Source organism: Lissotriton helveticus, chromosome 5_1 (genome assembly GCF_964261635.1).
Source record: "Lissotriton helveticus chromosome 5_1, aLisHel1.1, whole genome shotgun sequence".
In the NCBI taxonomy this organism is placed as follows: Eukaryota; Metazoa; Chordata; class Amphibia; order Caudata; family Salamandridae; genus Lissotriton; species Lissotriton helveticus.
Window position 1 is genome coordinate 250675281 of NC_136065.1, and position 12983 is coordinate 250688263.

Consider the following 12983-nt stretch of genomic DNA (forward strand, 5'->3'; position numbering starts at 1 on the left):
GTATTGTGCTACCATGCTACCCGCACAAGAGGCAGTAAGTTCGAGCAACAGAATATGGCAATGGACTCCATATTGCTCAGAACATCTCCTTTGCTAATGGTGAAGAAGAGATGGGTGTAGATAAGCTAGGTTAATTGCTTGGAAAAGTCTTTAGTGAAAACTCAAGTCATTGGCATGTAAATAAACAGTGATTGAAATTATGCACATGCATCTAGATACTAAAACTGGCATTAGTCACTATGGACAAATGACAAGAGTTGCAAAGAAGAAACAAGAGGGGTGGCAACTCTTCACTAACATCTCTCCATGACATAAATGCCACCTTTGGGTTCCCACCTTCAGCACTTTAGTAAGTCATAAGAATTCCCCTTAAACCTTGCTAATAATACGGGTCTGTGTGATGCCACATTGGAAAACGGCAATGTAGCAAATGGAGAGCGTCTTAAGTTAGCATGGCTGGATAGAGGGATATAATGTGCGGCCCTAAAAAGAGGATACAGCGATGCCAAACATGGCCAGCCTCCGTGATGCAGAAGGAAGAAGAGAGTGGGGTAGGATAGTTTGAACATTGTGATGGAGTTATCATCATCATCAACAAATTTTATTCGGCTTTAAGAATAAAACCATAAAAGTTAAACAGCCTGCAAAGTACCATCATACACGTTACAAATTCACAACTGTAATAAAATCCAAGTGATCAAAACACAAGATAAAAATACATGGTTTGTAATACAAATATTAATTAAGGCTTTTCCTAAGACTAATGGCATCCCGTAAAAAACTAAGAATATACAAAATTATATCACTAGAAAGAAGTTGTAAAAAGATAAGAGCTGGTCTCACCTCCTAAAGCCAATTAAAAAAAATGGGAATAATAAAGAACTTTCTGGGTACAACATAAAAAGTACAAAACATTAAAAAGTGCATCATGTCCTGAGGAGTCTCACCATTGCAGCCACAGAGCATAAGGCACTGACCTCTATGGGAACCTTGGGGGTGTGCCAATAGATAGTGAAAGAGGGCGATCCGGAACTTCGTCAATAAAAAACGGTTGTAGATACTTTTGAGCCCTGGAAGGTAAGGCTCAGTGGTAGGCACAGTTTTCAATATAACATACTTTCTCACACTCAGTTTATACTACTCTTTATCCTCTCCCTCATGATGACAATTTCTTCAAAACCCCTTCTTGGCCCAGAAGAGGTCCTTTTTACAAATACCCTCTGGGTTTGTGTTAAGATCTACTTTTCCTAGCCTGCCGAGGCCAACTCTTATGTACTGGAGCCAGTGGATACCCGAGGCATGATCAAGAGAGAGACAATTCCGTATGACATCTTTACTGAGTGTATTCTCCTGCTTTGACCTAATCTGGAGCCACAAGGACAAAGGGTGGAAAGCTAGAGCACCAGCAAGGAAAGACATCCCCAATTCCTCGTGAACAACATAAGATGGAGTACATTGCGGAACAGAAAGAACTCTTCGCAGGAATTAAGTCTCAGTGCTCTGCACGGACCCAAACTCAATATGACCCCAAATCTCACTCCCATTCCTAACCTTAGCAATACAAAGAGTGTGCAGAGGTCTTCCTTTTCCTTCAGTTGTGTGCAAAAGCTATATGGTGACCTTTCCATGCTGTAGTTTTATGACATCAGGCCTGCGGTTGTCTAAGCAACCACATTGAAGTGACCACTGGCAGCTTGTTCCCAAACAAGTATCCAATGATTGCAACCTTTTCACCTTTTTTCAAGACATGAAAGAGTCAAAACAATCTGTGTAATTTTTGGATGCTGAAGTGTGGACATTTTTCCCACACGCCAACTGTTGGAATGGAAGACAAAATCCTATCAATGCATTTGAAGAGCGTGTGCCTCATCCTTGGGTTTTTAATAGTAAGATGTAGTTCTTTGATGTCTGCCTCAGTACACATGATGATCATGTGTATGAGCTTGAAGCATTTTTGGGACACCGACTGAAACCCTAAGCAGGGCTTTGTGGTCTAGAGGAGCTCGCCAAGTTCACCTTGACAGAAAATCCTCAGCACACGAAAGACATGTCTCAATAGTTAGTACAATGCAGAATGTGAGCATAAATTGAATAAATAATAAAAACAAAAGAAAAGAACAAAAACAAAAGAAAAGAAGAATGAAAAGAAAAGAAAAGAAAAGAAAAAAGAAAAAAGAAAAGAACAAGAACCAATTGATTGTATTCAATTTATGCTCACATTCTGCATAGTGATAACTATTGAGACATGACTTTCGTGTGCTGAGGATTTTCTGTGTATGTTTAGTTGGCTTAGGTCAGCAATTTTGGGGAGATCAGTGGTTCTCCTCACCTTACAGCACCGAGACCAGAATAGGCTCCACATATCGATATTAGTGCTAATCCCCTGATTAGCGCCAGTTTCCTAAAAACAATACCACTGTCGGAGTGTGCCTGTTCAAGTTCATCCTCCTTTGACTGAGCGTGACTACAGTCATTTTACTGGGCTCAAGAGGACTGGCCGATGTTGTGCAGATGTCATTTAGATTGGCAAGGCATGCCTTCTCACCTGCCCATTTCCAGTAGAGTCAGGGCCGGCCTTGGAGCTGGTGGCACCCTGTGCCACAATGAGTTTTGGCGCCTTTCCTGACTTCCATTCAACAAAGTGCCCTTCATCTCTCCATAGCCCCGCTCTCACATACATTTCATTTTTTTTAAAGCCCTGGTAAAGGCTGGATTTACTAATAGGAATGATTATCAACCCTAACTAACCCTTTATATAGCAACATTAGGAATGGATAATGAAAGACTAGGGGGAATTACTTTACATCATAACTATTTTTTTCAGTTTGCACTCCTTGATCACAGGTCTTAACAGTCACAGTTGTATATTAGGGATGTATCTCATGTACAGCGGTAGCAAAAGGATCTCTGTGACAAAAGCAGTAACCCACTCAGCTAGCCATACAAAATACAGATTTTTGATCTGCGTTCTTTGCAGCATGCATATTAACACTCTGCACTACTTTATGCCACTAGAAAACACTCCGATCTCTCGCTCTAACAGAGGCATTAATCACAACAGTTATCTAGACATTTTTACTGCTAGCTAAAAGTTGGATGCACAAGAAACTCTGCAGAAGTTGTTTTTGAATCGTAAGTTATTGCCAAACACAGCACACCCACTTAGGTCAGTGCACCCTCCCTAGGTCAGTGCCTAAGTGCGGCCGCACCAGTCGCACCTCCCTAAAGCCGGCCCTGAGTTGAGTTATCGACTGGCCTCCCTCACTCTTTTGTAGATTGGCCTGCCAGTCACCTGCAATGGTGTCCTTCACCAATCCATGTGAACATAGATGTTATGTTGTATGTGTGCATCCTTCTGGCTGAATAGAGGATAGGATGCGTGTATGAAATGTAGGAAATAAATATGGCAATAGTGACTGGCATATATTTTGTATTTGCTGATTCCAAAAGGTGCCGAGATTTGAGGGTTGAAGAGAGCCCAGTCAGCAACTGTGAATTGCAGAGCTCCACCAGGGCATTCCAGGAATGCTTTGTAGGGGGCCATATTATTTTTGTGCATAGAGGAGAGGAGTAAGAGGGCCCCTGTGAAGGTAAGGATACCCATGTATTTTCCTTGCCCACTTTTCTCTGTAAGGGCTCCCCCTCCACCCCCCCACACACACACACACAGATTAATTGATAAGGGTTGATTATGGGTTGTAAACAAAAAGATTCTATCCATGTGTAGAGGTGCAAAATATTTTATAATTTTTTGTTTTTGTGGAATGATAGGCTCTCTCTTAACAGTGGAAAGATGAGAGCACAGTGTGCTTTTTAAAATACCCCTCACACACTAAAAAAATCCGTTAGTGTCATGCTTCATCATAGGGGTCTTCCCGTCCCTATAACGGGGCGGGGCGTGCTATGACCAAACGAACTACGCGGGAGCACTATAGATGTGACAAGGCTATGTGTGGGTGCAGTGGTGTCAGTGAAGTGTAGGGATCTAACTAGTGAATGCACAAAAATTACAAAAATTAAAAATTCCCTGGCTAGTAGAACAAATACATTTTATTGGTTTCTCTAGCTGGAAATATTAAAAAGGGGATGTAAGGTAGAGCAATTGCTAACTACCGAGTCGACATGTTTCATAGGCAGTCCCCACTGCCTACTCATCAGGACCTTATGGTGATCCCTACTGCTAATAGCTCGGTTCTACAGTAATATGCCTGCTGTCCAACAAATATAACAGCAAAAATAGGCTGAATATTTGTGCTTCAGGGCATGAGCTGGCCCAGGTGAAGCAAGGCACCAATAATCAGTGCCAAAAGAATGACCAGTGGTCTCTGTAAATGAAGAGAAGACAAAAAGGGGAGAAAGCACAAACAGATTTGTATTTTAACTACCGATCATTAGATGTACATCATTGTTTTGAGGTTACATTCACAAAATTTGCTAATTTCAGCGGAATTTCGCCTTATTCAGGGCCATTTCCTTAGCCATGTTTGCGCATTAATCAGTCTATACCTCTAATGGCTGGGCTATATACCAGACGTTTCATCCAGAACCATCCAAATGGAAACGGTTCGTAGTTAACTCATCACCCATACAGTCGTGACTCAACACATTCACACATCCAATCACAAAGGTAAGGAAAAAAAGAACCCATATATCGTATTTGTCAAGATCGATATTCTAAAAGGGTATTGATGATGGTGGTGGTCAATACTCTCGTTTTATACATACATTTCCGTTACTTTTCAGTGCCCCATGAGCTTGCAGGCGGAGGAGGTTTTGCTCGGTCTACTGGAAAAATAAATAAATAATGCCGCCCCCATTGTTAGATGTGGTTCGTTCATGTCATGACGAAAAAGTGGCCCTGTGACCCATTTATTAGAGACTCGAGGTCTGAGTCTATTACTTACGTTACCGGCATAGGAATTTGCCTCTCGTTCCTACCGTGCAGCTCCGAGGACTGACGGTCACTCGTCTGCCGCGTAGATATAACCGGTCGTTTCCTTCCGTGATGCTTGTTGCTTCAGGTGAACGCCCAGGAAAGAAAAGCTAGAGCGCTCAATCTAAAATGGCCGCCGCTATTCGGCACAATGTGAGGACTGTTGCCGGAAGTCTTTTCACGCTTTCTCTGGCTAGTAGGAAGAAAACGGGGGGTGCTAAAAAATGCGTGCAGAGTATAATGTAGTAATATATCTCGAAAACGGATATTTTCTAATTATGCTCATGGGTCAGAGTATAATGTAGTAATATATCTAGAAAACGGATATTTTTTTAATTATGCTCATGGGTCAGTACTGTCAGTCGCCAGGGGGTTCCCTCAGCAGGGTACAGTGCCATATTCTCATTATCGAAATGATACAACCCAGGGGTTGTCAGAGTTAACTCGCAGAATGAACCTGGGAGTAGGTGGTATCATTGTATATCATCCAGTTGTCTCTAGAAGTTCGACCCTCGATAGTCAAACTGGGGGCCAGGTTGACACTCGAAGTTGGCCTCGTTGTACATAGGATCATATGGTTACCTTGTGCCTCACACAGTCATTAAGTAATGATCACCTGTTGATGTTCAAAGGGTGGGGGGTTACAGCTGTCCCCAAGGTATGTCGTCGTTCAGTCCCCTCTTATGGGATTGAATGCGGAACACCCATCTTTGTTCTTTCTCCAGAAGGAACCTTTCGTTATTCACTTGCTCTATCACAGTCCAAGATATTTCTTCGGGCTTGTGGTTCATTTCTAGGAAGTGATTTGTAAGTTTCGTGCTGTTTTTTTTGCATTTTATGGTACTTTTGTGCTCACCTATCCGGATTTTCACTGCCCTACTCGTCATTCCTACATATTCCAGTCTGCAGGGACATGTGATTAGGTAAACAACATTGGTACTATTGCAATTGCTGAAGTTCCTTTGCTCCCAGGTGGTCCCATTACTGAAGGTTAGATTGTTGCTTTTGCTCGTCAGACAACAGACTTTGAAGCTTCCACACGGATGGTGGCCATGTACAAAGTTTGGATTTTTTTGCGCAGTGTTGCTGTTTGTTTTGGGTCTTGTATGGACTAAGACATCCCTTATACTCTGTGCTTTCTTGTGAGAGAACATCGGTTTTGGTATTTGCAAACCACCACTGTTTAGAATCTTCCAGTTCCAGTTGATGATCTTTGTCACTTGGTTGGAACAGGTGTTGTAAGTAGTGACGCAGATTGGTCTCTTGTCCTCCTCTTTCGGTGTTTTTTCTTCCAGAAGACTTTCTCGGCAGTTATTCTTGGCTCGTTTGTATGCCTGATCGATGATCTTGTCTGGGTACATTCTAGCTGCCAGCTTCTTTTTCAGGTCTTTGGACTGCAGTTTGAAGTTATTAATCTCTGTGCAATTCCTGCGAAGGCGCAAGAACTGACCGTACGGGAGATTGTCCCGCAGATGTCTCGGGTGGAAGCTGTTGTACAAAAGTAGACAGTTCTTCGAAGTACTTTTAAAGTGGGTTGTGGTCATTAGTCTGCCTTCCTTGGGAAAAATATTCAGATCCAAAAATACCAAGTTGCAGTTGGAGGTAGTACTTGTGAATTTCAAGTAGTCGTCTTGTAAGTTCAACCAGCTCAAGAATTGCTTGGAAGCCCTCTCATCTCCATCCCAGATGATCAGGATATCATCGATGTATCGTTTCCATATCTTGATGTTATCTCTGAACGGATTGTTTGGATGCAGTATTTTAGTCACTTCCAGGTGGTGCACATACAGACCAGCTATACTTGGAGCAAATGTGCTTCCCATGCTACAGCCGTGTTTTTGTAGATAAAGAATACCTTTATACTCGAAGAAGTTCTCTCTAAGAGCTAGGGAACAGCATTCCATCACCAAATTCTGTGGTGTCTGGTATTCCCAAAAGTCTTCAAAAAGGACATCCTCAACAATCTCCAACGTTGCATGATGTGGCAGGCTAGTGTAGAGACTCTCCACGTCACAGCTAATCAATAGCTGGGTGTTGGGATCAAAGGTGATATTTTCTAGTAGGTTCAGTACATCCTTCGTATCCTTGAGGTACGTAGAAGTTTTTAGGACAATTGGTCTGAGGAAGGCGTCTGCAAATCTTGACAGGGGTTCCAATATTGACCCGATGCCGGATACGATTGGTCGTCCCGGGGGGTTTTGTAAGTTCTTGTGAAGGAAACGACCGGTTATATCTTTGCGGCAGACGAGTGACCGTCAGTCCTCGGAGCTGCACGGTAGGAACGAGAGGCAAATTCCTATGCCGGTAACGTAAGTAATAGACTCAGACCTCGAGTCTCTAATAAATGGGTCACAGGGCCACTTTTTCGTCATGACATGAACGAACCACATCTAACAATGGGGGCGGCATTATTTATTTATTTTTCCAGTAGACCGAGCAAAACCTCCTCCGCCTGCAAGCTCATGGGGCACTGAAAAGTAACGGAAATGTATGTATAAAACGAGAGTATTGACCACCACCATCATCAATACCCTTTTAGAATATCGATCTTGACAAATACGATATATGGGTTCTTTTTTTCCTTACCTTTGTGATTGGATGTGTGAATGTGTTGAGTCACGACTGTATGGGTGATGAGTTAACTATGAACCGTTTCCATTTGGATGGTTCTGGATGAAACGTCTGGTATATAGCCCAGCCATTAGAGGTATAGACTGATTAATGCGCAATAAACATGGCTAAGGAAATGGCCCTGAATAAGGCGAAATTCCGCTGAAATTAGCAAATTTTGTGAATGTAACCTCAAAACAATGATGTACATCTAATGATCGGTAGTTAAAATACGAATCTGTTTGTGCTTTCTCCCCTTTTTGTCTCCTCTTCATTTACAGAGACCACTGGTCATTCTTTTGGCACTGATTATTGGTGCCTTGCTTCACCTGGGCCAGCTCATGCCCTGAAGCACAAATATTCAGCCTATTTTTGCTGTTATATTTGTAGGACAGCAGGCTTATTACTGTAGAACCAAGCTATTAGCAGTAGGGATCACCATAAGGTCCTGATGAGTAGGCAGTTGGGGACTGCCTATGAAACATGTCGACTCGGTAGTTAGCAATTGCTCTACCTTACATCCCCTTTTTAATATTTCCAGCTAGAGAAACCAATAAAATGTATTTGTTCTACTAGCCAGGGAATTTTTAATTTTTGTAATTTTTGTGCATTCACTAGTTAGATCCCTACACTTCACTGACACCACTGCACCCACACATAGCCTTGTCACATCTATAGTGCTCCCGCGTAGTTCGTTTGGTCGTAGCACGCCCCGCCCCGTTATAGGGACGGGAAGACCCCTATGATGAAGCATGACACTAACGGATTTTTTAGTGTGTGAGGGGTATTTTAAAAAGCACACTGTGCTCTCATCTTTCCACTGTTAAGAGAGAGCCTATCATTCCACAAAAACAAAAAATTATAAAATATTTTGTACCTCTACACATGGATAGAATATTTTTGTTTACATGAACCGTCTAGGAGGGTGATTCTATCTCAACCTCTACGCTTCCCCCTTTGTTTTTTTTTTTTTTTTTGATTATGGGTTGCTCATGCCTGGAGTCTTTCGGGTTCCTCCTCCTCTTCCTGCTAGCACTTTGCAACTAAGACTGTGACTGAGCCCGTCTGAATGAAATAAGGCAAAAGGGTGGAGTTGCCAGAATCACTCTCAGAGCTGACTGTTGGAATATACAACTACTGCATGCACTTTTGGTCTACAGATGGTGCAGAAACTTCCGCTCATTGTACTGAGACATTATCGCCCGAATCCGGGCTTTTCACACCAGTGGCGACCGAGAAACTCTATTGGGCTCCACATTTGGGGTATCTTCTACCTACTCCCAGTACCTGTCCCAGTTTCTAGGAAAGAAGGTCAGACAAGCTGAGAATGCCCACTGGCACTTACAGGAATAATGTGCATTGCTCAAGGAGGTCAAGGTCCAAGAGATCCCAAAGTGACTCTGTGGGATATGGAGTATGAAAGAACTTGTGTGCAGCTTTATTCCATTGCAGAACTAACTGCCAAGAAGCCATATGGTGCTAAAGAAGACTGGGCCACAGTCCTCTGTTCATGCATAGAAGACCCAGAGGAAAAGCACATCAGTGGAGAGGCTTGCATCCAGAATGAATTACCTTGACCACGAGGGATAGGCCCCTAGCTTCTTTTGGATGGTGAGTTTGGTGTTTGTGCCTAATGAAGTACCCAAGCTGCAAGATCCATTGAGCAGCAAACACTGCCAGTCAACAGCAGGTGCCTCAACTGGTGCTGGCATGCCTTGGGTCCCCTTGCAATGGCGCCAAGATCCCAGCTGAGCACCTGTCAGCATTGAAGGGCAGAATCACAGATCCTTGAAATCTGTCCTCTGTGCAGAGCACACGACATTGAGCCGTGAGCCTTGCCAGCAGAACACAGGTAAGACCACCGCAAATGGACTGATCTACAGAAAATATACTGAGCATACCTGGGAAATCAAAGAGATGCAGAAACAGGCTCTCCGCCAAACACTGGGGATCATTCCTGCTCTAGTAGGGACACCTGCTCATAAGTAATACACCATTAAGACTTTGTCTTGATTCTCTCTCTCCCTACCATAAAGAGAGCTAGTTAATATAACTCCCCTCTGTGTTGGAAGGAGTAGGTATTTAATATCAAGTAGGGAACATTGTCATTACCGTAATATTGTAGGCAAAATATTGAGGACAAAGATTGTATGTATAGATTTTCTAAATCTAACTCCACATATACGTACCTTCTCTATATATATCTTCCAGGTATGTAAACGTGGAGTTAAGAATAGTAAATCTATACTTCTGGTTATGCACTTACCTTTTGATATTTTTGTTCTTAAGTCTTTGGGTAGGATATTAAGGCATAACGATATTTCCTGCTCGATGTTCCCGACTTCCATAACAGAAGATTGTTAGTGCATCCTAAAACACTCTGTGCCATCAACACAAAGGATATTTCTGAATATTATAGGGCATGGGTGACATTTTTAAATTATGTCAGCATAATTTGCGCAATTTTGGAAATTTTTGTGTCACTATCTTTATGCAAAATTTCTAAATTACACCATTACGCCGCTTCGCATAATACGTCACTCGCAGTCAAAATTTACAGTGAATAGCGCAATTAGCGGTAAAAATCGGCCATAAATGCACAGAAATGTCACTGCGCTGCTTTTATTTAATGCATCTTTGGGACAAAAATTTACATAAAGACACATTTTGCACTAAAATATAGCTTGAAATGATGGATTCATATTTCAGTAATTCGGTTTATTTTGCATCGTTTTGCTGTAAATTCACGTAATTACAAGAACTCAAATTCTGCCAACACTAAGGCGTGGTATCTCCTTTCTGAGCTGAGACCATAGAGAAAGAGATTACCTTGTCCTTCGAATTACTATGAGCAAATCACTAACAACAGTCTACCTCATGTAATGCAAGATCTGTATAAATTGTAGATAGATCAGTATTTGTGCAGTTTTCATATTTATACAGTGGTGGAAAAACAAATATTTAAAGTGTCTAAAGTGGTGGTCGCATTACAGACCTGGATTTGTGGCATGGTTTTACTTTCTAAACATAAAAAGCAATGCACTACAGGAGGCTGTAGAAAATAGAATACAAATGTATCTAGAGGGGTTTCAGTGAACGATGCTAATAACCTGAGTTTGCAACCTGCTCGTGAATAGTTTATTAAGTGGCTTTATAAATATGCATTAGTTTCCTTGTTTTGTATTTAATCCTTTTGTGTTTACTTGAAGCAAACCCCCGGAAAATAGGATTACCTTGAGGTACATAAGTTTTGAATGAAATATTTCTTATAATAGTGTTCAATTTGGAAGATTAAGGAACAGTCTATAACTGTTTAAAGGCTCTGTTGCAATATTATGTGGAGAATAAAATCAATAATGGGGTGTTATCGGAGAAAGGTTGCTTTATTATAGAACACAACATTAAAGGTGTCTCCTCTGAAGTATAGTGTATGCTTCAGGAGACTTCCTATGGCATGTTGAGAGGTTATTGTACAGTGTTTTGTACTGTATTGCTGCAATATTTGGAGCATTGTTTCCAGTTCCGAAGATCAAATCTGAAATATCTTGCCCACTTTTTACGACACCATCAAGATTTATTTCTGGAACCCATGTCTTGAGGATTGGTTTTAGTTTCGAAAAAGATAGTCAGGAGAGAGTTAATTTGTTGGGGATCAGTGCTGGACATGCTTAAAAGCGCGTGCATTCTAAAGGTTTTAAGGTCGTATCTGCCCACTGTAGTGAACAAGCTTAAGAAATATGACACTATTTCAATTTTTCAAAGTAAAGCACATACAGCTACAATTTCATCGGGGACAAACTTTGGGAACAGCAGTAATTTGCAATATGTCAAGCCAATACTGTCAAAAGGCTCCTTTTTCAGACCTATGCAGATGAAAAGATGGGCCTCAGGCTGTGGTGTCCTGCAACCACTTTCACCCCAACTGTACTTCAAAGCGTCTCTGCTAAACACCCCTGTAGGGAGACTAAGTGCCAGAGTGTAATGCAGGCCTATGCAGCCCCTGTGATGCAGAGGGGCCTCAGACCTCCGGGGCGTCCCTAGACCTTCAGGGCATCACTATACAGTCGCATGCCAATGAACATCTATAAGATGAAGGAGACTCAGGTGTTCCTCATCGTATTCTGCATGGGCCCCAGACATTTTGTGGCATGCCACTGCTTAGTGCCACCCATATCATGAAAGGAAAGTAAAGAAAGGGGAAAAAAAGAACGCTCCATCCCTCCGCAACATGCAAAGAGATACTGAAATATCAAACTCAACCCTAAAAGGTGAATCTCATTTACAGGATGTCTAATAAAACTTCAAGAAGCAAACAAGGAATAATGGGAACTCCCTGGAATGGAAAACAGTGATAATTCTAAAAGAAAGTACCACAGGATTATTCCATAAATGCACCTATTTATCTATTTTGCATGTGTGTATGTGTAACAGTATACATCACAAACACAGGACGAAAGCAAATTAGTGTTGCACACGCTCAATTAAGGTGCTATTTAGGATTGTGTTGGTTGGGATGGGTAATTTTTGAAGCTCCAGAATTGCAAAGTTTCACTCGTAGTGGCAAATGAAATGATATTGAAGCGATATGCATTCAACTCCTTTATAGAAGGTTAATGGGTAATGCCTGATCTGCAGTGAAATGTTTTTCCAAATGCCAGGACCTTAGCTTCAGTGGCTTATCTTCTGATCTTTTGTTTCCATTATTGACTTTTAGCCTGGACAGGGTTTTGCTTCAGGTACTGAATTTCTCACAAGAGTTGTTGGGCTTTTCTATTAGTTATGTTTCGTGTGTTGGATATCAATGCCTTTCATGTGAAGCAACAAGCCTTGATGAGAAAGTGGCCATGCTACGATGTCGGAGGACATGGCCAGAGGTTCCCCAGACTCTACGGTACTCGAGGTGAGTAGATATCTGGGGCCAGGCGGCCTGCATGAGCTCCTAGGCATCCCTACATCACTGGGCGGTGGGGCCTGTCGAGACCTACTTGGCTACAATGGCTGGGAACCCTCGTTAAGGAATGGGCCTGGTGACCAGATGCAGCCGATGTTGCCCTGAGGGGTTCTGGTGGCTACTGCCAGATCCGGGCGGGCCACCTAGAGTGAGGGACCGCAAGCGTGATATATCAGACCTTGCTCTTAGGACACTTAGTGGAGGATCTCCAGGACAGCCAACCCTGCACCTGAATTGTTCTGCACCCAGTGTAGATGTGGCACAATCCAACCTGGAGCTGGGCACTGTTACCATGTCGGATGGATTGCCTGGAGATTCCATGCAAACTTTTAATAATAACATGCAGCGCCTGGCTAAAGATACATTACCACTGTGCACAAGAAGTACCACACATCTTGAGGTGATCATTGAGCAAAGCTTGTATGGTGGCATGGTCTGAGGCTCCCGGTTTTTGACTCACTGATGTATTCTGGCTGAGATCTTGGAGGC